A 27,573-nucleotide genomic window follows, 5' to 3' on the forward strand; every position below is an offset into this window, starting at 1 on the left:
TAATGGAATTTTCCAATACCATTTTCTTAAGTCCAAGGTTGACAAATAGCATGCTTCCCCTAATTGATCTGAGGTTCTCAATCCTTGGCATGGATACACATAAAAGTGTGATATAACATTTACCTGACAGAAATCAATGCAAAAGCAAATGGACTCGTCTGCCTTAGGGACCAAAACCACCAGGCTTGCCCATGCCTCTTTCACTCCTAATTCTAACATCTCCTCTATTTCAATTTCTCTCTTTTTTGCTTCTGGGATCCTATATGGTATTTGTCTTACCACATTACCCAGCTCAGTGTATATTGTAATGAAGCACAACCCGGTCTGAGGCAGGAAAACCTGAATTGGAACAAGAAAGGGAGAACCAAGACCCGGGTTAGACAACAGAGGGCACTGGAGGGTCTGAAGAGAACTACAACTCCCAAGATATGGAGGCACAGCTCAACCTATGGGCTAGAGAGGAGGCGGAACAGGCAGCTGAGCAGAGCTGCAGTGAATCAGACACACCTGAGCCAATGGAGATAGAGGAAGAAAGTGTGCCTGAATGGTTCAGGTGGCCTGTAAAGCCCAGTTCTTCCAAGCAGGAAGAGGAGATGGACATAGATTCCCTAACAGAGGAGTCCTCTGAAAGCAGAATGGAAACAGAGTGAGTGACATTGTTGGGGGAAGGGCAATTTTAGGTGTTGTGAGGAATGTTTTTTTTTATTTAGTTAAGCTACACTGTGTTTTCTGTTTGTTTAAAATGGGAAGGCCGCATCCTGCTGCACAACTGAGGGGAGTTGGGGTGGGTTGTGCAACTCCCAGGCAGGGTGGTTATTTGGCTGATAAAGCCAGACAGTGTAGCCTTGTGTAAAAGGGAGTTTTTGGGATCCACCAGTGATTATTAGTTGGAACTTTACAAGAGAGACAGATATATTTTGACCACAAACTTTTGTTTTGTGTTTGTACATGGGGAACTTGGCAGGACTTTGAGCCAGGTTGTTCCCTGATTTAAGGACAGGCCATACATAGGCCTGGAAGCCAAAGGAGAGGCCTGGCAGAGCCCAGTGGCTGCTGGGACCAGCAACAGAGAATCCCTGAAAAAGGTAAGAATAGAGGACCACACGGTGCAGGACTACCCATCCGTGAGTGACAGCGGAGGTGACCCACGACAATATCTTATGCTGTATTATCTGGGCTTTTCCTGACAAAGTGGAAAATACATCAGAGAGTAGGGATGTGAATTGTTTTTTGATGATTTAAAAAATTGTCCGATATTTTTTAAATCGTCAAAAATCGTTAGAGTGCGCGATACAATATAAATTTTCCCGATTTATCGTGAAAAATCGTTACTCCCGTTAGTGTCCACTAATGGGAGTTATTTGGGGGGAGGGCGGGAAAACCAGCACACCAAAACAACCCCTAAACCCACCCTGACCCTATAAAACTAATCCCTTACCTTCCCCCACCCTCCCAACCCCCCCCCCCCAAACTTTTTACGAGTACCTGGTGGTCCAGTGGGGGTGCGGGGACCGATCTCCCGCTCTCGGGCCATAGGCACCATTTTGGCTGCCACTCAAAAATGGTGCCGATGGCCCGATAAAAAAAAACCCCACCCGACCCTTTAAAAATGACCCCTTAGCTTCCCCCACCCTCCCGATCCCCCCAAAACATTTTAAAATTACCTGGTGGTCCAGTGGTGGTCCAGGGAACGATCTCCCGTTCTCAGAGAGGCCAATGGCCCTTTGCCCTTACCATGTGACAGGGTATCCGTGCCATTGGCTGGCCCCTGTCACATGGTAGGAGCACTGGCTGGCTGGCGCCATCTTTAAAGAACCGATTCTGATTCACATCTCCATCGATCAGATTTTTTTCTCCCTCCAGCCGAACCCGATTGTTAAGACGATCGGGCACACGATTCACATCCCTATCAGAGAGTCCTTATGTTATGTACTTACTCCACTGTAAGCCCTGGACCTATTTCGATATTATCCATATTTTTTCCCCTCCCTCTGGTTTGGGAACCTAAGTCTACATCCTCATCATTACAAATACTTGTCCTCAGTGCTTCTCATTCCACCAAAGATTTAATAAATTAACATGGAAGACTTACGTCCTTCATCTTTCTTGTGTTACCTCATAGTCTACTGGGCCGAGGCATTTCCGAATCTCACAGGAGCCTCTCCATTGGGCTAACAAGCAGTTTGGAGAGCTGGGTACTAAGACTAATACTTTATCTTCAATCTGGAATTCTCTCTCTCTGGCCACCTTATCATAATATCTCATCTGGTTCCCTTGAGCATTTTCAAATTCTCTTGGGCCATTTGCTGAGTTTTCTTTAATCTTTATTTTAATTGAATCACATGACTGACAATGCTAGTGACAAAGGGGGACGGTCCTTTCCAAAATTCTCCCAGGGCCTTCAGTACTTTTTGGGGTTGTCTCCCAAACGGTAGCTCAAAGGGAGAAAATCCTGTTGAGCTCTGGGGGACCCCTCTAATTCCAAACAAGAGGAATGGGATTAACTGTTCTCAATCCTGTAAATCATCCAGGATGCACTTCTATAAACTCCCTATAAAGTACGGTTAAACCGCTCCTTCAACCCATCTGTTTGCGGGTGGTATGCAGAGGTCTTGAGATGCCAGACCCTAAAGGAGGCCCACACCTGTCCTAGTAGCTGGGACATAAAGTTTGTCCCTCGGTTCATTAAAATGGTCCATGGGAAACCCACCTGGCAAAAGATTCAAATTAATTTGAAGGGGAATTGCCCAGGTGAAATGAGTGCATAATTAATCATGTTCCGTATGTATTGTTGACCTCTGGCACTCTTCTCTATTGGGCCTATAATATCTACCACCACTCAATCTAGTGGTTTTCCCATCACTGTTAATGGAATCAGGGGACTCCATTTCGGTAACTCCATAGAAGTCTTTTGGCAAATGGGGCAGGGGGCACAATAATTTTTCACAGTCTGTGCTTTCCCAGGCCAATAAAAGTGTTTGGTTAATTGAGCCAGGGTTACCTTTCTGCCTAGATGTCCAGCCATAGGTGTGTCATGGGTATGGGACAACAACATCCCATGAAACACCTTAGGTAATAACAACTGTTTCCTCATGTCCCTCTGGAAAGTCTCAGTTATAAACCTCCATACCAACCCCTCAATTATCTCACAAAAGGGGTACACTTTTGGTTCACTTTTATTACACTTCTTCCCCTCTTCAAAATTTTACTTCACTTCTTGTATTATAGTATCCATTTCCTGCTCTTCCCTAAAGTGAAAAAATAAATCAAAAGCAACATCTAGCTGCTATGTCGCTGCCAAATTATGTTTCGCTGTGACTTCTCTAAGATTTATATATGTATTCGAAAAACTTCAAAAATTTGCTTGATTGCCCTACACTCTGTGAAGCAAACTTTCAAAATAAAGCTTTTTCAAAAATGATGAAAAACTTAAAAAATCTTATTGTGGAGAGGTGGAAGTTTCATATATAATGTAGGCAACTCTATACCAATGCGTAATTGGAGTATAATCATCAACCCCCACCACCTCCACTCAGACAATACTTTTTTTTAAAGACATTTTTTTTGTAAATAAAGATTGTGAATCCCAAAAAATTCAAAAGACAACCATAGGGGTGAAAGTTTACCTTTCCTATAGAAAGGACCTGAATGTAATCTTATGAAAATACCAGATTAACTTGAGGCGGGTCCATCGTAGACTTCCATACGAACGTTGGTGAATCTCCAAGCATTTTAAATCAATCCCGACACAAACAATTTGTGTTTCAGATGTAAATCCTTCTTCAGGGGAATTTCTTCAATAATGTTCGCCAACCTTGAAGAATTCTGTGCCTCGTCAAAAAAATGTTTTGTAAATGTAATTCAAGTTTGCCTTGTATTCAGAAATTCTATTCACCACGTCATGCTGGCTGAGTTCCTTTCCAAACCCCTGGACGAATGCCTTGAAACTCACTCTTTTCTGTTAAATGTATGAACAGGGATCCTTCTGAGCCAATCACATAAAGAAAAAGTTCCAACAACCTATCAAAGGTGCTTCTCAGTTAAGGGCGGGTTATGTCAGAAAACGACCTGGTTGAAACCATTTCTCGAGTCAATGCTCTAAACCAAGCGGACCTGGTTGAAACCATTTCTCAGGTCAATAATCTTGAAACAAGCGGACCTTGTTGAAACTGGGGACCTGTGTGCGTCCTCCAGATCGGCAATTGTTGATCAATTATATTATATCTCCACACTCGTTTTCGCATGTTGGAAAAATAAACTCAAAGTAAACCCCCTAATGGTTGTGCAGGCATTGATGAAAAGTTACTCAAGTTATAATACCCAGTATTATTTCTTAAAGCAGGCAGCCATTATTAAACCTCACTGACTAAAAGTACTGATGACGTAAAAAGCCGACCTGGTTGAAAACTCTTCTCCTGCCAACACTCCAAACGGTGCCATAAACTTGGACTTGACAACGTTACTTTTCCATGCTGATGGTGTGTGTTTCATGACTCGCTGTGCTTAAACATAATAAACTGTTGATGGTCCAGTTGTCATGCGCTGTATACTCATGATAAACAACTGATGTCAAAACTGAATTCATTCATGCCCCACGGGGCATGAATGATGAATTAAATTTAAACACTTTGTTATAAAACTTTTTCTTTGGCGAGGCACAGAATTCTTCAAGGTTGGCGAACATTATTGAAGAGATTCCCCTGAAGAAGGATTTACATCTGAAACACGAATTGTTTGTGTCGGGATTGGATAAGTTCTTGTTGGAGAAGTCCATTACCTGCAATTAAATTCACTTAGAGAATAGCCACTGCCATTAGCAATGGTAACATGGAATAGACTTAGTTTTTGGGTACTTGCCAGGTTCTTATGGCCTGGATTGGCCACTGTTGGAAACAGGATGCTGTGCTTGATGGACCCTTGGTCTGACCCAGTATGGCATTTTCTTATGTTCTTATCTTTTAAAATCCGGCGTACTTTTGTTCGCGCCAGTTGCGTGAACAAATGTACGCACGTGCATATTTTTTAAAAATCTGCCCCAATTAGTTCATACTACCGATTTTATACTAAGGTAATGTATATACTTTTTATTTTATTATCTCTACTCCTACTATACTGTCTCTCTAATTGATGAAATTTTAAGATTATTTAGCCTACTATTTTTTATTTACTATTTTATTAATGTACATTTTGAAACTATGTATCTACTTCCTTTCTTCCTTTGGAAATGCAAATATTTTAAATTGAATATTTGCTAACTACTGTAAACTGATTTGATATGTTAGCATGAAAATTCGGTATATAAAAATTATTAAATAAATAAAATAAATAAATAAATACGGTTTATTTTGGGCTCCAAATTTGGGGTTTTCCAATCAATTCTAATGAAACTTGTGGGTAAACATCATCAGAAGGGGAAAAAAGCACTCCAAGGCAAGAGAGTAGCACAAATATCCCAAGGCACTGTAAAGGGGTAAAACGGTGGTAGCAGTGGCAGGAATTCTCCATCATACTATGAGAGGAGTAAAGTAGCATCAAGAGTGGAAAGAACACCCCAAAACTCTAAAAATGGGAAAACATTTTCCCCTACATCAGTGGCATGAACACCGAAGGCAGCATGAAAAACCAAAGTAGCAAAGAGTAACATGAATATCCCAAAGCAGCAAAAGTGGTAGGAAAAACCCCAAGACAGCAATACAGGGTCAAAGCAGCACAAAGAGTGGAATGAAAACTTCATAGCACCATGACAGTTGCAAAGCAGCCATCCATAGTTGCAAGAATCCCCAAAGGCTCCAAACTGGTAAAAAGTAGGGATGTGCAGAAGGGACGTATTCGTCCAATTCGGTATTCATATTTGTCGGGTCCCAAATATGTTGCATTCGTTCACGTGGGGTCCCGATCCATTGATACATTTTATTTGTTTTCTGATTCCCATTAAAGTCAATGGGGTAAGTATTTGCAGCCTATTTGTGGCTGCAGAATTGAGGTTTTATTATAATTCTGATGAAACTTCTGGGGAGCAATCATCATAACAAGAAAAGAGCTCCAAGGTACTTAGACTGTGGCAAAGTGGCACCAAAGTGGCATGAATAGCCTGGCATTGTAAAGGGGGAAAGGGGTACCAGAAGTGGCAAGAGTGCTTTAACAGAGGCACAAAGCAGTAGCGAGAGTGTCAAAAACACACCACAGCTTCAAAAGAAGGCACCGATAACAGATGAATGAACCTTCGAAGGCAGCACGACAGGCAATGCGGCAAGACAAGTGGAATCAATATCCTACAGCACAATGAAGGGGGAACATAGCAAGCAGAAAGACTAGCACCAACACACTGGTTAGAGCAGTGGACTATGAACCAGGAGACCAGTGTTCGAGTCCTGCTGTCACTCCTTGTGACCTTGGGCAAGTCACTTTACCCTCCATTGCCTCAGGTACAAACTTAGGGGTGGATTTAAAAGGCCCGCGCGCGTAAATCCTTCCAGATTTACGCACGCAGGGCCCTCGCGCGCCGGCGCGCCTATTTTGCATAGGCCGCCGGTGCGCGTAAAGCCCTGGGACGCGCGTAAGTCCCAGGGCTTTCGAAAAGGGGAGGGAGGGGGCATGTCCGGGGGCGTTCTTGAAACGACGTGGCGTTTTGGGGGCATGCCGTGGCGTTTCGGGGGCGGGCTCGGGGGCATGGTGCCGACCCGGGGGCATGGTCGAGGCCTCCGGACCAGCCCCCTGGGACCGGAGGTCGGAGAGGGGCTGCCGGCCGACGCGCGCAAAGTTACGCCTGCTTTCAGGCGTAACTTTGCGCGCTGGCCCCTGGGAGAAATCCCTTTCCTTTGAGCAGGAAAGGGCTCCCTAGAATGGGTTCACCCCTAGGGTGGGGTGTTTCCATTGGCATCTAGTAAGCTCTCGCTGGTCTTTTAAAATCCGGTGGAGGTAGCAGATATACAAACGAGAATTTTCAAGAATGAGGCGGAGGAGGGTGCATGTGAACAGCGGTTCAACATGGGTCAGAGGGTAGATACAGGCTGGCTACACCAAGGGAGATTTCCCTTTCCTTTGAGCAGGGAAGGGCTCCCTGGAATGGGTTGGCCCCTAGAGTGTATGATGGTACAAATTGTTAGGATTTAAGCATGTGCAAACAGATCATGACTTCCTGAGCAAGATGGAGGAAGTTCTCTGCTCTGCCCTGAAACTAAAAGAAAATAGTTTGTTTTAATTTAGGATCCATGCTATGAAGGATTAGTATGTTGAATTGCTGGAGACTGAGGAGAAGTGCCTGGTGGTGCATTAGGAAAGCGGACGCTGATCACTTAGTGCTCGCTTTCAGGTTTTTTGTTTTTTTTTTGCATCGGCCCCTATGAGTATAAATGCTAAGGAGTGAATAATAGAAAATTTGCAGAGATATTGCACAGACTTGGAATTCTTACATTTACCCTGTTCCTGCAAAGAACAAGCATACAAATCATTGCACCTTGTCAAAACAGGTATTGACAGAGGATTTCTCATGACCAGAATTTCTAATATGAATGCTATCAATTCTAATCTAGCTTTCCTTGGAATTTATTTTCTTTACTTATTATTGCATATGCTAAGGTTTGGTAATTAGACCCATTTCAATAATCTTATTAAATGGTATATTATGAGTGAAAGGGAGGAGAAGAGAGATAGGAATGTTTTTGTGTATTTTTTGCTGAAATTGAGTGACTATACTTTCAAATAGTTTAATAAAAAGTTATGCCAGATTGAAATATAAATGGGCACCTACAGTCTTCTATTTTTATTTATTTATTTTTTTTTATCTTTGTACGCATCATAAATGATTGTGTATGGCCTTTTAAAATATCAAGCTATTGCTGTAGGCAAGCCTTTTCTTAAAGAGTTTCATGCCACTTGGTTTTATAAACCTACTTCACTCTGAATGCCAAGAACTGAGAAATACAGCAATACACAGTAAGTCATGTAACCTTTGGATATTAATTTTTCAAAGCGCTGCAAAGCTATAGAAGGGTTTTTGTTTGTGCTATTTGTGTTGCTTGACAACCTTGTTTCTTCTTTTAATACTGCTGACTGCTTCATAACATATTTTTCTATTCTGAAATGAAAAATTAAGTTGTATCTTTGCAGCAGAGCTGCATTGTAAATGTGTTAAATAAGGCATAACAATAGTGTCTATTCAGTAATTCTTTCTGACTCCTGCATATTTTAGTGGGTATTAATGATGGTCCTGCAAATCCAACAGCATTATGAAATGGAAATTATGGCAGAGACATGTGTTTTCAGTCAGGGGAATAGATCTTCACAGCTGAAATCCTGTAGCTGTTTACTTTATGTGTAAGGCTGGGTGAACAAGCTGGAGAATATTATACTGAGGGCACATGCATGGTAAGTGTGTTGTTTCACTGCTCTCAGCACACAATGATAAGCATGGGCTTGATTCATTCCGTTTAAGGTCATAAATGAGGCCATGGTGAATAGCTATTTAGGAAGACCGGTGAATTAAAAAAATCACTTCCAAGAAGGAGCAGAAGCTCTGCAGGAAGCAAATTGGGCAATAAATGAGGCATTTCAGGCCCACTGGCTCCAAACTGCAGAAAGTATTAGCTATCTCCTAAAACTATGCATGAGATGGATGATGTCTTTTCAAACATGCAAAGATGCTTGGGTGACATCACTTCCCTATAGAAAAAGGTAGGAAAACAGCATTGAGCATGCATGGATTAAAAACATCAGAGTAAACAAAAGGAAAATAGCAAAAACACCTGTCTCCAATTCATTCTCCATACCAGCTCAATTGCCTACTTCCTGAAGCATTTATTCACCTGAGTTTGATAGGATTCAATTGTGAAAGCTCCAGTCTTAACACACAGATTCATAAAATACTTTGAGAAGAAACACTAAATGCCTTAGCAAGTTGAACTACACGAGGAACAGTTGGTATGAAAGGAAAAAAAAATTCAAATGTTACAAAACAGTTTTTCAAGTGTGCACATTTTTTTATTTTCCACTTTCACTCACACGTATCCTCTCCATGAAACATCAGCAATCAAAGGACCATGCACAATCTTCAACCCCTGCATTTCTGTCATTACCCCGCAACCTAACAACCCCCTTTCCACATATAACATAGGGCAACAAGCCTAGAGGCCCTGGGCAATAGGGCATGCAGTGAAATATTTTTGTTTTATTTTGTTGGGGCAGATTTTTTTTAATAAATGTTGTGTCTTTGAGTGATTTTTTTTAAATTTTCATTCGTTTTGGCACTACTAGTTGGCAAAATGAATAAAAACAAAAGAAATGTGAATTTTGACTAGATTTTTTTTTGTTTTAATTCAAAATAAAATGAAGCAAAATGATGTTTTGTTGCATTTTTCATTTTGTTTTCAAATAAACGTACAGCCCTACTGGGCAATGGACAATGGAGCAACCATCTGCCACACACATTGTTGCACCCTCAACCCTGCATCTCTGGAAGTCATGCCATAAGAGACTCTATGCATCCCATTTCTGGAAACATCCTTCCACCTTGTACATTATATATCCATTATACATATTGGCAAGGTACTACCTAGACTAAGTTGTCCTGTTCAAATCCTATTGTAATTGTTCTGAACAGGGATTTATGTTAATACTTATGGAGGTAATTATGAAATATATACTCAAGTTGACATATCTGAAGGCCAAAAAATGACTGTTCCAACTCATTATCCTTGCTCCTTCCCCAAAGACTGACATTTATATTCAACAGAGAACACAAGATATCTGTCAGCATAAACAGTATGATACATTTAAATTCTGATAATGTATAAGGACACTTCATCTTCTGAGGTCTGTGTGCATAATTTTTATACATGCATAAAATTAGATTTTATGTGAGCAAAACAGCATTCACATGTATAACTTCCAAAAACAAATTATAATGAATGGGGCTTTAGGAATGATAATTGCACAAAATTGCCAAAATTAAAATAAACGGGATGTGCAGAGACAAAATTTTCATTTTAGTTTTTTAATTTGTTCATTTCAAATGAAAAAAATATTAATTGTATGTACTCACTTTTTATCATTAAAGTCAATGGGGTAAGCACTGCAGCCTATTTTGGACTCCAAAATTTGGGGTTTTCCCATCAATTTTATGGGAACACATAATCAGAAGGGAGAAAAAACTCCAATGCATCTAGATTATGGCAAAGTGGCACCAAAAGTGGCATGAATAGCCAAGGCAATGTAATAGAGCAAAGGAATACCAGGAGTGGCAGTAGTGCTCTAACATTAGTATGTCTGAGAGAGGTTTATTTTTTATTTATTGTCCTTTGGTTTGCCTAACATTACATGTATTCATAATAATCTTTATGTTCTAAGTATTGAAATCAATAAAGATTAAATTAAAAAAAGAAAAAGTGGCAGGAAAAAACAAGTCACCAATAAAGGGATAAAGCAGCAAAAAGAGTGATATCGACAAACCAAGGTGACATGAGAGGTATAAAGTAGCTTCTCACAGAAGTGGGAAAAATACCCCAAGGCATTGTAGGTGGTATGGCAGCAATGAAGAGTGACAGGAAGACCATCAAGGTGCAAAGCCTGTTTATGGCAGCAATGTTGAATGGAAAAAAGACTCCTAAGATATAAGATAAAGGGTATAGCAACAAGACAGAGTAGCATGGAGGATTTCTGTTTTCGACTTGAAGTACTTTCCCCTTATCAAATTTAGTACAAGAAAATGATCTGTCATTAGTATCATGTTTGTGATGAAAGCTTTTTTTTTAATTCCCTACTTGAAATTGATCTTGATGCTGGGTGGAATTTTGGGTTTTTTTGTGAAATTTGTGTTCCAATTAAAAAGTGTATAACAATCAGAACATGACAATGGTCTCCCTCATTGTGGCTTTCCTGGTAATTTGTAAAGTTTGCATTATTAAGAAACCTTTTCCCATATTCTGTAGCTGAACACATTCTTCCCATTGTTGATTTTCTGGTGTTGCATTAGTTCTATCTTCTGATGAAAACTGTCCCATATTCAGAATATATATAAGGTCTCTCTGCACTCACCCATATGCTGTTGATGCTGCCTCTCCAACGATGCCAACATCAAAAGGTCCCAGGTCCTTCTAGGTATACTCATGCAGCATGGCAATTTTTAAAGGATCATGGATAGATCTCAAGAAAGCACTTCCTTATGATATCACCATGTTTAGAGATTTAAATCCCAGCCGTGCCCTCCACTGGTGCTTCAGCAACAGGTTTTCCTTCCTTCCATTTTGTGTTGTTCCTCATTTTAGCCTTGCCTAATCCAGCCTTCCTGACTTCCCTCATCTAGCCTTCCAGCCTTGCCTCATTCAGTCTTCCAGCCTTGCCTCATCCTGCCTTACCTTGTTCTGTCTTGCCTCTTCCTGTCATCAAACCTTTCATTGTCTAGCCTTACAGCCTTGGCTTGTATAGCCTTGCCTCACCCAGCCTTCATCATCCAGCCTTTATGGCTTGCCTTGCCTTGATTTATCCAGCCCTGCTTGTCTTATCCTTGCTGAGTGCCATTCTGACAGTTCCCTTGGTTCAGACCTCAATTATGGACTTTGACTATTCCCTTGCTTGCCACCTGGACCTGACCTTGCCTTGAACCCTAACTATGTACTCCCTGCTGCCTGCCCTGACTCTTGGCCTATCTCTGGATTCCTTCTTGGATTGCTCTAAGGACTACCCAGGTTTTGCCTGCCCCTGGAACCCAAGAGCTCAACCTGCAGGTAATAGGGCTGGTTTAGATCATGCTCCAGCTTGTCCTAGATCAGGGAATTTTCACCAGCTGTCGATGAGGGTCTAGTAGGTTCACCTACTAGGCTGCATCAACCTTGCTACTGCACAAGGGCTCACAATCATTACAGCATCTTTTCTGTTGTGCCTATATTTCTTTCTTCTGACACAGGGTTTGCTATAGTTTGTATATGTATATTCTATGTCTTCAGTATCAGATCTCTGCTGTGGTTTCAAAGCTACAGGATCCCTGAAAAATATCACATATATATTACATACAATCTTTTCTTCTGTTGTATGATTTATTTGCTCTTCCTCAGTGTGTGTGATATTACTGGCACTTTGATCATACACAGAGGAATTCTCAGCTGAATTTATTTGCTTCTTTTCTAAGATATGTTTATTCCTGCACTTTTTTCCAGTCAGAACAGAAGGAAGTATCTTCTCTGTGTCTTTCTATTAATATCTTGTTCCTTTCCAGATTCGTTATCTTTATTAAAATTTCTTAATCACTAATGTCTCAGCTCTAAGTAATGTACAAATAAAACACATAATTAAAAGCAATATAAACAAACATAAAACAACTTACACATAAATATATATCCTAAAATAAGTATCATGTTATCATTAGCTGGAGGTGAAAAAAATACTGACTGTTCAAATAGCTTCATGAATAAGCCTGCAGAAAAGTTTTGAGCATTGACTTAAATGTCTTCAAACAGTCTGAATGATGCAGTGCTTTTGGAAGTGAGTTCTATAATGCAAAAGAGAAAGCACAGTCTCATGTACCAGCAAGATAAGATTGTTTTGCAGATGGAATGTCTAGTAAACCTCTTTGAGAGAATCTGAGGGTTCTTGTTGGATGACAAAACCACAAAAGGGCATTGGATCAGAGAGAAGACTCACCATTATTTATCTTAAAGACCATCATTCTGACTTTATATTGAATTTGATAAATTGTAAGTCAGTGAAGGTCTACAAATACTGGTGTTATATATTATCTGCGGCTTTCACCAGATATCAATCAAGTAGCCAATTTCTGAAGTAATTGCAATGGTATAAGCACAGACACGGGGAGTCCAATACAAATGGCATTACAACAGTCTATTAATGGCAGGATGGATGTTATTAAATGAAAGTCTGGTTGATCAGTAATTGTTTCAACCCACAGAAAACTTGCAGTTTGTAAAATCTGGTTCAAACCATAGTTTTAATGTGAGAGCAAAAGGACAGGTTTGAGACTATCCAAACTTGAGGCTTCTAACACAGGAATGGATATCACAGAGGATTGTAATGTAACTTCTGAATTAAAATTAGTTTTGTTTTATCCATATTTAAGATCAATTTGTTGTAGGATAATCATTGACCTCAGACAAGCAGATTTGAAAGCATTTTACTGTGTCAGGCCATGTGCACTGGGCAAGAATAAAGATCTGTAAGTAGTCAGCCTAGATCTTCTAATCATCACAAAAGTCAGCCAAGATTTCATATATCAGTGCCAAATGAATGCTGAACAACAAAAATGATAGGGCTGAACTTCGAGGGACTCCTGTTTTCACAGATGACCACTTTAATTGTGTACTGCCTATCCTGATTTGTTGAACATGCTTGGATAGGTAAGACTCAAACCATACCAGTACAACCCCAGAAATTACTTACTCTCTTAGATGATGTAACAATATTCGGTGATTGAGAGTGTCAAAATCTGAAAAGATGACCAAGAAACAAGAAAATAGCTATTGCCACTGTCTAGGCTTCTTCTGAAAATATCCAATGAAGACACCATTAGGTAGATGTTAAAAGTGTTTCTCATGCAAAAAAAACAAAAAACCTCACATATGTGCATATGTGGGCTGCATGCAAGCTATGTGGATTTTTAGAAGCCACAAAGTACTCACATGCATACCCATGTATATGTCAAGAATAAGGGGGTGGAAAATGGGCAGGACATGGGTGTTCTGAGGCAGGGCCAACACTTACATGCATAAGTTCATATTTTAAAGAGGTTGACCATGGCATGCGTCAGTTTTCTATTTGTATAACTTTAGCGCTGGCCCTGATGAGGAGCAAGACTGGACATCTCAAGTTTTAGGGATTTTAGTACAGCATGAGGGTTCACCTTCAAGTGGAAGGCTTGCAGGATGAAGAACCAGAGGGGTCTTTAAGACCTTGATATGAACTAGGCAAACTGGTGGACTACTTGGAAAAAGTGTTTTTTTCCTTTGTGCAAGCTTGTTTTAAAATACACCTGCATATTTGCATAAAAGCTGCTAAAGCCTTAGAGGTAGATCTTAAAAAAGTTCGCGCAACTGGCGCAAACAAAAGTACGCCGGATTCTTATAAAATCCAGGGTCGGCGCAAGCAAGGCTGTGCAAAATCAGCAGCCTGCGCGCACCGAGCTGCATAGGCTGCCTCTGTTCCCTCCGCATCCCCCCACCTTCCCCTCCCTTCCCTTATCTTACCCACCCCACAGCCCTACCTAAATCCCCCCCTACCTTTGTTGCGCAAGTTACTCCTGCTTGAGGCGTAACTTGAGTAACTTGCGCGTGCCGCCTTGGCATCCCCCGGCACAGGCCGCAGTAGGGATGTGCAGACCAAACGTTTAAGTTCATAAGTCCATAAGTCGAAAGGGGGGGTCCATTTCGGTCAATATGGACATATGTACAATTCCATAAGTTGAATCTATGTTCATACGTGCACCGATTCCCTAAATAAAAATTTAAACCCCTCACCCTCCTTAATCCCCCCCCCCCCAAGACTTACCAAAACTCCCCAAGCTGGCCAAAAGTTCCGTGAGGGTCCGGGAGCGGACGCGCGGGGAATCACGTGACGTCGCGTCACTCAGACGTGACGCCGACGTCACGTGGTCCACCGCGGTTCCGCTCCCGGACCCCTCGTTGGACCCAAACGGCACTTGTGGCCAGCTTGGGGGGGCCTCCTGACCCCCCCAAGCTGGCCAAAAGTGCCGTTTGGGTCCAACGAGGGTCCGGGAGCGGACGCGCGGGGAATCACGTGACGTCGCGTCACTCCGACGTGACGCCAACATCACGTGGTCCACCGCGCGTCCGCTCCCGGACCCAAACGGCACTTTTGGCCAGCTTGGGGGGGTCAGGGGGCCCCCCCAAGCTGGCCAAAAGTGCCGTTTAGGTCCAACGAGGGTCCGGGAGCGGACGCGCGGGGAATCACGTGACGTCGCGTCACTCCGACGTGACTTCGACGTCACGTGGTCCACTGCGCGTCCGCTCCCGGACCCAAAGGGTCAGGAGGCCCCCCCAAGCTGGCCAAAAGTGCCGTTTGGGTCCAATGAGGGGTCCGGGAGCGGAACCGCGGTGGACCACGTGACGTCGGCGTCACGTCGGAGTGACGCGACGTCACGTGATTCCCCGCGCGTCCGCTCCCGGACCCTCACGGAACTTTTGGCCAGCTTGGGGAGTTTTGGTAAGTCTTGGGGGGGGGATTAAGGAGGGTGAGGGGTTTAAATTTTTATTTAGGATCAACAATCGTGATTTCCAATGTATTCAACATAGCTATGTTGAATAAGTTGGAAATCCGATCGTTTTCGCCTCATCACTTTTTTAAGTTAAAAAAAAAAATTACATTGTGTTTTACATATATGTTGAAAACGAATGCACACCCCTAGGCCGCAGTGCCGGGGGACTCAGGACTGCCCTCCCGGCCCGCCCCCGAACCATCGCCATGCCTCCGGACCCACCCCGGACCACCCCCTGACCGCAGACATGCCCACGGACACACCCCCAGCCTGCTGACACGCCCTCGGGCACACCCCTTCCCACCCCTTTTACAAAGTCCCGGGACTTAAAAACGTCCCGGGGCTTTGCGCGCGCCGGCGGCCTATGCAAAATAGGCATGCCAGCACACGCACAGGGCTTTTAAAATCTACCCCTTAGTGAAAATATGCATGGGACATTTACTAGAGCAACTTCTTAAGGTTGCACGCACACTTACTTGTGGGAGGGGTATTTTAAATGATATGTGCATATTTGTGTGCACGATTTAAAATTGCAGCATATATCTGCTCATGCGCTGATACACACGTTTATGGGTGCTTGCACATTCCTTTCAAAATTATCCTGCATGAAAATGCATGTACTCATGGATTTTCTAAAACCAAATAGATGGGGATGTAAAATTTGGTTTGCTTCAATGAAATCAGTCAATTGTCATAGGACCACCATTTCCAACAATTTTGCAGTAACTCAGTGAGCTTCCAGTGATGTGTCCCTGTATTACTGTTTCAGGGATCATCTTTTTCCAAAGATTGGAGAGTAGCATTGGATAAACACAGGGGATCCCTTGTGGCCAAAGGAAGGAGATGAAGTAAAGCAGTAACCCATGTAATTGTGGTTACCTGCACCAAGTGGAAGTTGCTACCCAAAGGAATATAGAAATATTCAATAAAATAAAATGAAAACAAATTCGCTGGGCAGACTGGAAGGGAGACTTGGGTCTTTTTCTGCCATCATTTACAGTGTTACTCTTTTCTGAGTGATAGAACCAGGAAAGAGATGGGGTGAGAATAGAAACTTGTATTTTTCTTTTTTTTTTTTAACATTATTTTTTTGGGTGGATAGAAAACCACAATATAAAAAAGAGAGAAGCAGATAAGGAGAATTAGGCTGGGATCCTAGAGTTATACAACAAAGGGAAAACCAGAAAAAAGGTGGGATGAGAGGAGAAATTAGTATTTTCTTTTAAATTTTTTACATTTTATTTTGGAGACAAAATACTCCAGTATTGCTAAGAAAGAAGAAAAGTGAGAGAACTAGGCTGGGATCATATGAGATATACAACAAAATAGTAACATAGAGAAGCAAAAAGGAACTGGGATAGAGCAGAAACTTTTATTGTTTACTTTATTTTTTACATTTTATTTCATTCATGTATTTATTTATTTATTTATTTACTTATTTACTTATTTGTAAAATTGATATCCTGCTGATCCACAAATCTCTGGTGGTAACAGAAAATACACACATAAAATACAATGAAACAGCAATAAAGAACTAAACATATCAGTACAAAATACATTAAAACAAAGCTAAAACAAAACATAAAGTAGCTGCATAACCAAGTTTGAGGGCCCTAGACTACAGTCAATTTTGTCTTTTGGCAACAGCCATGCAAGCAGATGAGTTTTAAGTTGTTTCCTAAAGCGAAGCAGATTGTTTTCTGCTCTAAGCTCCTCAGGCAGTTCATTCTGTAGGATCAGAACAGCTATACTAAAAATGCATTCTCTAGTAGAAGCCAGGTGAGCAAGTTTCATTGGCCAAGGAGGGAACAAAACACAACAGTACAACCAAGAAAGAAGTAGGGTAGAAGAACAAGGAATGGATTCAAGCAACAACAAGAATGCATCAAATATCCCAAGGGGTAGCATTCAAGGCATAGCAGCTAGGCATAGTGGTGTTATATCTGGGGTATGGCAGGTAGAGATGTGAATCGGTTCCGGAATCATTTCTGGTATCGTGTTCGTAGAACTGCTTTTTTTTTCGGCTGTCCTGAGCTGAAAAAAAACCCCCACCCTAATCCTTCAAATTTAATTATTTACAATCCCCCACCCTCTCGACCCCCCCAAAACTTGCCTAAAGACCCTGGTGGTCCAGCGGGGGTCCCGGGAGTGATCTCCCACTCTCAGGCCATCGGTTGCCAGAAAACAAAATGGCGCCAGTGGCCTTTTGCCCTTACCATGTGACGGGGCTATCAGTGCCATTGGCCGGCCCCTGTCACATGGTAGGAGCAATGGATGGCCCAAGCCATTTCAAATCATCGAAAAATGAATGCATATCCCTAAGGTAGGCATAAAGCAGCAAGACTCCCAATGCGGTACATCTACAGCATGGTAGCAAAGCATAGTGGCAGCAAGACCTCTTTGGTGGTATATCAGGGCTATGGCAGGTAGTCATATTAGCAGCAAGACCCCATAGGCTTAAAGTTAGCTAGATAGGTTTATCTGGCTAAGTTTAGGATGACCCATATTTATCTGGCTAAGCCATCTCCTCCCTGGAACACTCTCACCCTGCCCATCACATAGCTAGTTAACTAGTTATTTGGTTAAGCGGCAGCCATTCAGCGGGGCTGGATATTCAGCCAGATAATTCTTAACTTGTTTAAGTAGTGCTGAAAATTACCCTCCAGATTATTATAAGATCTGCAGTGGTACCTGCAGTATATCTGTCTGTCTGAAACAGTGACTAGAGAAAACTGCAGTATGAGTAGCTTGGCTTCAATTTTTGTTTCTCTGTGAGTTTTTTGCTGCAGTGGAAAAATGAGTCACAGTGTATGTTCTTTTTTTATAAACAGTCATCTGTGGAAAATAGTACCAGGCAGCAGGCAGGCACTAAGCAGCACAACTGAGTGACTTGACTGAACAAAAGAGTGTGAACCTGTGTGCAGTACACTATCTGCCTGTTAACTGTTTTGGCCTTTATTCCACAGCCTTCACACTGTTATATTTTTGTGAGTACTAAGTACAAAGAGTACACACTACATACATTTTTTTAAAAAAAGAATAACCCCTTTCCCTAGGCATTCATAGTGACTGAGTGACTGTGTAAAATTGAATTCCATTATACCGCAGGGAAGAAAATTATGAAGTAGATGCATGAGTAACAACAATGGGAAAAACAGAAGACAAACTGCTGTTAACTAGGGCAAACCCAACTACTTCTCACAGCACTAGTAGTAAGAATAACCAAAAGACTCTACAGCTCAAGAGAGATTTTTTTATAGCAAATGGGAATTACAGGAAAATGAGGCATCAGGAAAGAAGAAGCTAAGACTGGAAGGCAATGTGCTGCCTGCTTCTTTTGTTAACTCTGTTCCTATGGTGTGCAAGTTGGAGATGGCAAAATTAGTAGACGGTGGATTGGTAGTGGAGGGGCAAGGGTAAAGGCAACAGCTCCTCTTCATTGTCATTATTTATTTATTTATTTTTGATTTCTGGGATCTTCAGAGCTGATTACATTTAGATACTGAATAAATATAAGGATAGTATCTTACTTCAAGATAGCATGGGACAAGCACAGGAGATCTCTGAGGAAGAGTTGGTGGAACATATGCAAGCTGATGATTTCCTCAGTGTTATGATAAACAGGGGTCTTCAGATGTCTCCAGACTTCTGAGCAAAAAGTATACATGCACATGGTCCTGTTGCTGAGCCTACACTTCTGGAAGTTCAATTTTGTGACATGTAGTTTCTGTGTTCACAGGGACGGTAACTTTCAAAATGGTGCATGGGTGCACATGTGTGTGAGTTTGTCAGCCCAAGCCTAGAGAAAAGCCCCTTTTATAACAAATACACTTTTATGTGCACATGTTATAAAATAGCTTGACCGCGCACACATGTGCACTCAGTTTTAAGTGGGTTGCTGGGGGAGTCATGGAGTTGCCAACATTGGAGATATTTAGAAATATTTTTACTCACACTGAGCTGAATTTTAATAGCTATGTGTGGGCGTAGATTTGTGCTCGCACCCCGGTGCGTACAAATCTATGCCTGATTTTATAATATGCGTGCGCAGTCACGCGCATGTTATAAAATCCAGGGTCGGCGCACACACTAGTGCCCCCTAGTGCACCTTGCGCACGCCGAGCCTTAGAGGAGCCTCTATGGCTTTTCACGGAGGGAACTTTTAACAGAGGGAACGTTCCTTTGCCCCCCCCACCTTCCCCTCCCTTCTCCTATCTAACCCGGCCCCCAGCCCTACCTAAATCCCCCCCACCTTTATTTTATAAGTTGCGCCTGCCTCTGGGCAGGCGTAGTTTGCGTGTGCCTGCCGACGGCCGGGCCGCGATCCTGGGCACAGTGGCAAATGGCTGCTGTGCCTGGAGGCTCTGGTCCCACCCATGCCCGCCCTGGACTGCCCACACCCCGCCCACTCCCCACCCCTTTTTTCGAGCCCCGGGACATAAGCACATCCCGGGTCTTTACGTGAGCTGCCGGACCTTTGGAAAATAGTCCCGGCGTGCGTAATCCCCCCTGCGTGTAAATCCGCCTGGATTTACGCGCGTAGGCTTTGAAAATCTGCCCCACTGTATCTGTCATACGATACGACTATACCCCTGGGAACCCAGCCTCCTACCAACCCTCATCCCCAGCATTGCATACCACCAAACATGGTACCCCCCAACCTTTCTCAGCAAATGACTCCGAGGGGCTCTCTCCTGCTCTCCCCCTCCCTCCCATTGGCTCAGTAAACTGAAGAGGACATCCCTACCCCTGGACCACAGTGATTTGAAATGTCCTATGTATCCCTCTGTTGAAAAATTTGGGGACTCTTGCTTTAGATAATCATGTCATATAGAGACAGTAGAGCATCCTCTGCACAGAAATCTGCTATACATGGTCTGCCACAAGGAGTTCAGATTGCTATTTCATTGAAACCATTCTACAGAGGACTATATCTATTGAAACAAGCTAGTGATGTCATGTACTCTTGCTTTCTTTTTATGCCACCATTTGGAGATGGATTTAAGTTAATCCCAACACAGAAAGAAAAATCTGAAGTTTGTTAAATACTTGTAATTTTCATATTTGGAAAAGAGAAAAGGGGATTCAAGCAGTCATCTTTTATATCTTCCTCATAAAGTCTTCCCCTCCTCAAAAACTGACCATTGATGGAAAGAAATGGTTCAGTGGAATTCCTGAGGTTTTGAAGGCAATTGAGCCTTTAAAATGTGTCTGCTCTAAATAACAGGAATAAACTTTTCAAATTAAAGCTCAGGTGCAGGTAGATCAATGATGTTGTCATTTGTTTTAAGCTTTGACAAGTTTTATGGTTTTAGTAGTCAGCATTCATGTTCAATTATTCCTGTCCTGAAAATTTGGTTTGACAGAATCTTAGGGGAAAAATGAGAAAAATATTGTGGGTAATCTTATACTGACATTTGCACAGTATATGTAGTGGCATGTTTTTTTATGCTTTGCATTTTATAGCTTCAGACAAAATATAATTAATTTTGAAAGGTGAGACAGGCTGTTTGGAATTCATTTTCAAGTTCTTCCTGGTATGAGTCACACTTGTCGCAAACTAACAAATATAGTTCAGTCTAAAATAAAGTTTAAAACCTAACACTTACGTTTGTCTTTTTACACAAGAATGAGTTTATCCCCTTACCTTCTGTGAACAGAAAACAGTAAGCAATAAGCCTCTCTAAACTATATGAGGTTGTTTGAAATATTGTTACGATCGTGGACCCTTGGGCCGGTTGGAACAGTGGATGGTATGCTATGGAAGGCCACAACAAGTGTCCCAGCCGGGAGGCGGCTTGGAAGAGACTCAGAGGAGGCTTCACCACTGTAAGTCCGAGGTCCCCCCAGGAGGAGCCCGTAGGGACCCGGACCTCTTGGACTTAGGTGGAGTCCTATGCGACCAAGGACCCAGGCAGCGATTGAAGAGGACTGGACCCAGGTAGATGAAGAGTCTTCACCCTTGGAAGTCTGCGGCTCCCCCGGGAGGAAACCGTGACAGCCTGAGCCACTGGGACTTAGGAGAATCCTCTGGGCCAGCAAGTACTGGATACGAGAGGTGAGGAAGAAGCCGAAGTTGGAGTCCAGGAGCAAAGCTGGGTCAGGAGTCAGGAGTCGGAGATCCACACCAAAGCCAGGGACGAAGCAGACGGAGTTGTGGACGGAGCCGGGTCGGAAGCCAGAAGTCAGACGTCGATACCAAAACCAAGGGGCGGAAGCAGGAGACAAGTTCAGGAAGCAAGCCGAGTCGAAGACAGAAGCAATCCAAGATTTGCAGCAACTAGCAGTCAGGAAAACCTGAGGAACCTCGTTGCAAGGCAAAGGGCTGATGGAGCTGCAGGGTTAAAATACCCTGCAGTGTGTGACATCACCTGGAGGCCCTCCTATGATTTTCCCGCGCTGGCCCCCTTAAGAGTTGAGCCCCCGCGCATGCACGCTAGGGGGCGGGGCCCAGCGCGTCGGGTCGGCGGCGTTCTCCCTGCTCGAGGGAGAGCCGCGGCAGGCGGAGGATGAGGCCCACGTGGCCTAGGAGCGCTCCGAACGGGCCGGGCCGGCCCGGAGGTAGGAGGAGTGACCGGAGCATGGCCCGGTCCTGTAACAAATATTGTCCCTGAAACTTGGACATGTTTTTTAAATTAATCTTTATTTCAAGAAAGGGCTGACTGTTCTCACATTTTCTAGGCCAGTTCTGAGTTTGCAGTTATTGTAGCAGAATTTCCTGCTTCAGACTTTCACAATCTGGTACTTGCAATTTGAGAAACCTGTAATCTGGAATTTGTTTTCATTTTTTACTTCAGCCTTTGGATCCTGATTAAATCAAGAATCTTAGCTTATCCTGGGTATGCCAATGCTTTAGCAATATATAAGGCATGGCATCCCAAACCTGTCCTACTGACCCCCCAGCCTGCTGAGTTTTCAAGAGAGCCAAAATGAATATGCATGGATTCATTTGCATATGTTAGAGACACAATATATGCAAATATATCTCACACATATTCACTGTGAATCTTCTGAAAACCTGATTGTCTGTAGGGTTATAAAGACAAGTTTTGGAAGCTCTGATATGAAGTTTATCTTGTTTCTTAAACAACTATTAATTAAAATCTGTTGAACTTAAATTAATATATTTACATGTATATTTACATGTATTAATACATATACATTTACATATATATATACAAGGGATCGGGCGCTCTCCATTGCTGGACCTATGCACTGGAACTCACTCCCAACCCACCTCAGACTTGAACCTTGCATCACCAAATTCAGAGCCCAGCTCAAAACCTGGCTATTCAAACAAGCCTTTCCCCAACACCCTTGATGAATATTGAATTGTGATGGATCATGACCTGAATTTGACTATGACCTTGTTCTTATGACATTATAGTTTACTTGTTGTTTGTTCCTATGCTTCTCTGCTCTCCTTATGGTTTTTTGTACCCCTTACCCTTCCCCTGTTACTTGTAATTTCCGTTGCTTTTGTTCCATGTAAACCGAGGTGATGTTTCGACTAACATCGGTATAAAAGACTTTTAAATAAATAAATAAATATATATATATAGAGAGAGAGAGAGAGAGAGAGAGAGAGAGAAAGAGAGAGAAGATATATAAAAGAGAGGAGCCCATTATCTATTGAAGTATGAATAAAAGACACAAATGCTGCCAAGCTTAATGAAGCTGCAAATAGTGTTTCTTTAGTACTGGAATACCATTAATTTATATTTCCTTACAATAGGCCCTATTAAATGTTACTTCTGGTAAAAACTTTGAGAAATCAGTTCCACCCCACCATCAATAAAACTGAGATGATGGAAAGATAAGATTTCAGGTAAAAACTGAATTGCTTGCAGTCAGCATCATTAGATTCATAAACATAGTATAGATTATATGGAGAAAAAGGATATATATGAGCACAAGAAATAAAACAGGGGGATACCATTGCCTCCTCAGCAGCAATGGAAACAGGAAGAATAATATTAGATTGTCAGTAGCAGCAACTACAGTAAAACCACCCTGTGTCTTTATTCCTTCATCATCTTCCTTGCTATTGTAATCACTACAAGTGTATCTTTTATCAATATACATTTTTATTTACAAACCAATGTACCATTAAATCTAAGCCCAAGGTGGGTCAGTAACAATAAACACATACAAAAAAAATCACAACATAAAAATCAAATCATAATCAATAAATATAAACATATAAAGTATAAATTAGCCTCATTAATCAATCTAGTAGATCGATGATCATATACAAATAAACACAGTAGCAATAAAACCCCAAAAGGTGAATCAAGCACACAATAAATACATGCAATAAAAAGTCTGTAATATTGCCTGTATTAGCCAGCAGAATAAATACTAAAATACCTCAAAATAAAGACAATACTCATAATATGATACTGAAAGCTTATCATTTAGAAAAATATGTATAGGAAGAATGACAGTGAAACACGCTTATAAATTCCATAGACTGAAATTAGCTCATAAACTAAAAGCTTGCTAAATAGCCTTTCAGATTTTTCCTGAAAGATAAAAGATCCTCTGAAAGATGTATTACTTTGGGTAGTTTATTCCATAAATATAGACTTCCACAGGAAAATTCTTTATTCCTAGTAAAACTTAGTTGGATTATTGAAGGAGTTGGAATCTCTAAAAGAAAATCATTACTTGAGCATAGACTGTCAGAGGGCTCTAAATACTGGTCCACAGCCAATATGCTTCCAAAATGAATGTGGTTAATCTTTACTAAATCTGGGTCACTAAGGATGAAAATGAAGCTTAAAATTTTGATTAGCTTTAGGTTTTAAGCATGACTACCTGGTCAATAAAGGAGTAGCCAAGTGGTTAGAGTAGCAGGTTCCCAAGCAGCGCAGCTAGGGTTCAAATCCTCCTTGTGACCCTTGGTGACTCACTTCATCCTCTGTTGCTTCAAGTACAAACATACCCCTAGATGCATCAAACTATTATTTTTTTATCACAGGAGAGGGTGCACTATCATATGGTTGGGGCATGGTCACGTTGGCACCATTTTGGAAAATGGCACTAACTGGGCCAAGAGCAAGGGTGTACCCAACCCCAACTTAGAATCCATTTTTAGGTACAGGGGCAAGGGAAAAAATGGTTGAAACTATTCTAAAGAACAAAATTACTGAACATATAGATAGACATTGTTTAATGTTATTTCCTCTTTCGGATAATAGAAAGACTAGGGGGCACTCCATGAAGTTAGCATGTGGCACATTTAAAACTAATCGGAGAAAGTTCTTTTTTACTCAACGCACAATTAAACGCTGGAATCTGTTGCCAGAGGATGTGGTTAGTGCAGTTAGTGTAGCTGTGTTTAAAAAAGGATTGGATAAGTTCTTGGAGGAGAAGTCCATTACCTGCTATTAATTAAGTTGACTTAGAAAATAGCCACTGCTATTACTAGCAATGGTAACATGGAATAGACTTAGTTTTTGGGTACTTGGCAGGTTCTTATGGCCTGGATTGGCCACTGTTGGAAACAGGATGCTGGGCTTGATGGACCCTTGGTCTGACCCAGTATGGCATGTTCTCTTGTTCTTAATGGGCAAATTCAATATGGGGTAGATTTTATAATTTTGAGCGAGCGCGTACTTTTGTTCGCGCACCAGGGCGAACAAAAGTACGCTGGATTTTATAAGATACGCGCGTAGCCGCACATATCTTATAAAATCCGGGGTCGGTGCACGCAAGGAAGTTAGTGGTGCAAACATGCAAGGGCAGTGGAAGATGGAGGCTTTATTGGTAGCCATTGCTTTGCACACTTGCTGACCCTGGCAGTGAAAGATGCTCTGGGGTTGGGGTCTAAGGATAGTTAGAAATAAGGCTTTAAGTTCCTCTTTCTTCAATATAATTAAATAATGCAGAAACTGCTAAAGGCTGGACATATGATAGAGGGCAATAAAGCAAGCACATAGAAATAAGAAAGAATAAAACCAGTTAGAACTAGTAGTTGTTTACTTCTTAAAAGATCGTTAGGATTGCATAAGTTTAACTGCACCTGTGATTAATGCATATTAATGAGCAAAGTGCTGCAGTTCTTTTTGACAGCCAATCAGTGCCATGTCACAGTTCTTCTTTTTGTAGAGATATATAAAGCTAATTAATTAATTAATTAGAGAATAGAAACTATTTTATAGGATAATTCTCAATGCCTTGCCTTACATGTAAAAAAAAGTAAAAGTAAAAAAGTGTATTTAAAGCTGAATTGTAAGTGCAAAGGTAGGCATTGCTTCCTGAACTTTTGTGGTAGCAAGCCTCTGATTGCACATATATTGAATAAAGGGAAGTGGTTTGACTGCTATGAGATGGACTGTCTGATCTGATTATTCGGGATGTGCAGCAGGGACGGATTCGTCCCATTCAGGATTCAGATTCGTAGGGGCCCAAATCCATTGCATCCATTCTCGGGGGCCCCCAATCCATTCATATGTCAAAAATGCATTTGTTCCCCCCAAAAAACCCCATCCCAACCCTTTAAAGTTATTTATCTACAACCACCACACTCCTGACACCCCCCCCCCCCCAAGACTTGCCAAAATTACCTGGTGGTCCAACGGAGTTCCGGCATCGATCTCCTGCACTCGGGCTGTGGGGCTGCCGGTATTTAAAATGGTACCATTTGTCGGCCCCTGTCACATGGTAGGAGCAACCAACCAATGGCGCCAATATCTCCTGTGACATAGTAAGGGCAAAGGCTATCGGCACCATTTTGAATACTGGCAGCCGAGGACCCGAGTGCAGGATATCACTCCCAGGACCCCCGCTGGACCACCAGGGACTTTTGGCAAGTCTTGGGGGGTCAGGAGTCCCCCCAAGTCCATGGTGGTCCAGCAGGGGTCCCAAGAGTGATCTCCTGCACTCGGGTCGTCGGCTGCCAGTATTCAAAACGGCACCGATAGCCTTTGCCCTTACTATGTCACAGGGGATATCGGCGCCATTGGTCGGTTGCTCCTACCATGTGACAGGGGCCGACCAATGGCACCGGTAGCCCCTGTGACATAGTAAGGGCAAAGGCTATCAGCACCATTTTGAATACTGGCAGCTGACGACCCAAGTGCAGGAGATCGCTCCCGGGACCCCCGCTGGAACATGAGGGACTTTTGGCAAGTCTTGGGGGGGGTCAGGAGTCCCCCCCCAAGTCCCGACATTTGAGGTCAAGCCCTTGTAGGGACATAAGGCCTGGATGGATAGGCACAGCATTCAACGATAGAGGTCAAGCCCTTGTAGTGACATAAGGCCTGGAGGGACAGGCACAAGATTAGAGGTCAAGCCCTTTTAGGGACATAAGTCCTGGATGGACAGGCATAGCATTCGAGGATAGAGGTCAAGACCTTGTAGGGACTTAAGGCCTGGAGGGACAGGCACAGCATTAGAGGTCAAACCCTTTTAGGGACATAAGGCCTGGATGGACAGGCACAGCATTCGAGGATAGAGGTCAAGACCTTGTAGGGACATAAGGCCTGGAGGGACAGACACAGCATTAGAGATCAAGCCCTTGTAGGGCCACAAGGTCTGGACGGACAGGCACAGCATTCGAAGATAAAGGTCAGTCCCTTGTAGGGACATAAGGCCTGGAGGGATAGGCACAGCATTAGAGGTCAGGCCCTTGGAGGGATGTAAAGCCTAGATGGACAGGCAGGCACAGCATTCAAGGATAGAGGTCAAGCCCTCCTAGGGGTGTTAGACCTGGCCAGATAGGCAGCAGGCACAGCATTCAAGAATAGAGGTCAAGCCCTTGTAGGGGCATAAAGCCTGGATGGACAGGCAGCAGGCATAGCATTCAAGGATAGAGGTCAAGCCCTCATAGGGGCATAAAGCCTGGATGGACAGCCAGCAGGTATAGCATTCGAGAATAGAGGTCAAGCCCTCGTAGGGGCGTAAAGCCTGGATGGACAGGTCCCAATATACGTGAATATGCAAAAGTGCCCCCAGGCCCACGAGGCTGTGCCTGGATGTACACTAAAACTGGGACCACTGTATGTGTGCACACACCAAGCTTGTAACTACAAAAGAGGCCCACTGAGGATTTGGCTTCAGAGAGCACCCCTGTCCCAATATACTTGAGTATGCAAAAGTGCCCCCAGGCTCACGAGACTGTGCCTGGATGTACAATACAACTGTGACCGCTGTATGTGTGCACACACCAAGCTTGTAACAACAAAAGAGGCCCACTGGGGATTTGGCTTCAGAGAGCACCTATGTCCCAATATATGTGAGTATTAGGGATGTGCAGGCAAAAAGTTTTCGTTGAGACGTTGATACGTTGAAGGTGAGGGTTGATTCCGTTCAATATGAAAGCATGAAGAAATCCATAAGTTGTGGATCTG

Source organism: Rhinatrema bivittatum, chromosome 1 (assembly GCF_901001135.1).
Source record: "Rhinatrema bivittatum chromosome 1, aRhiBiv1.1, whole genome shotgun sequence".
Taxonomy (NCBI): domain Eukaryota; kingdom Metazoa; phylum Chordata; class Amphibia; order Gymnophiona; family Rhinatrematidae; genus Rhinatrema; species Rhinatrema bivittatum.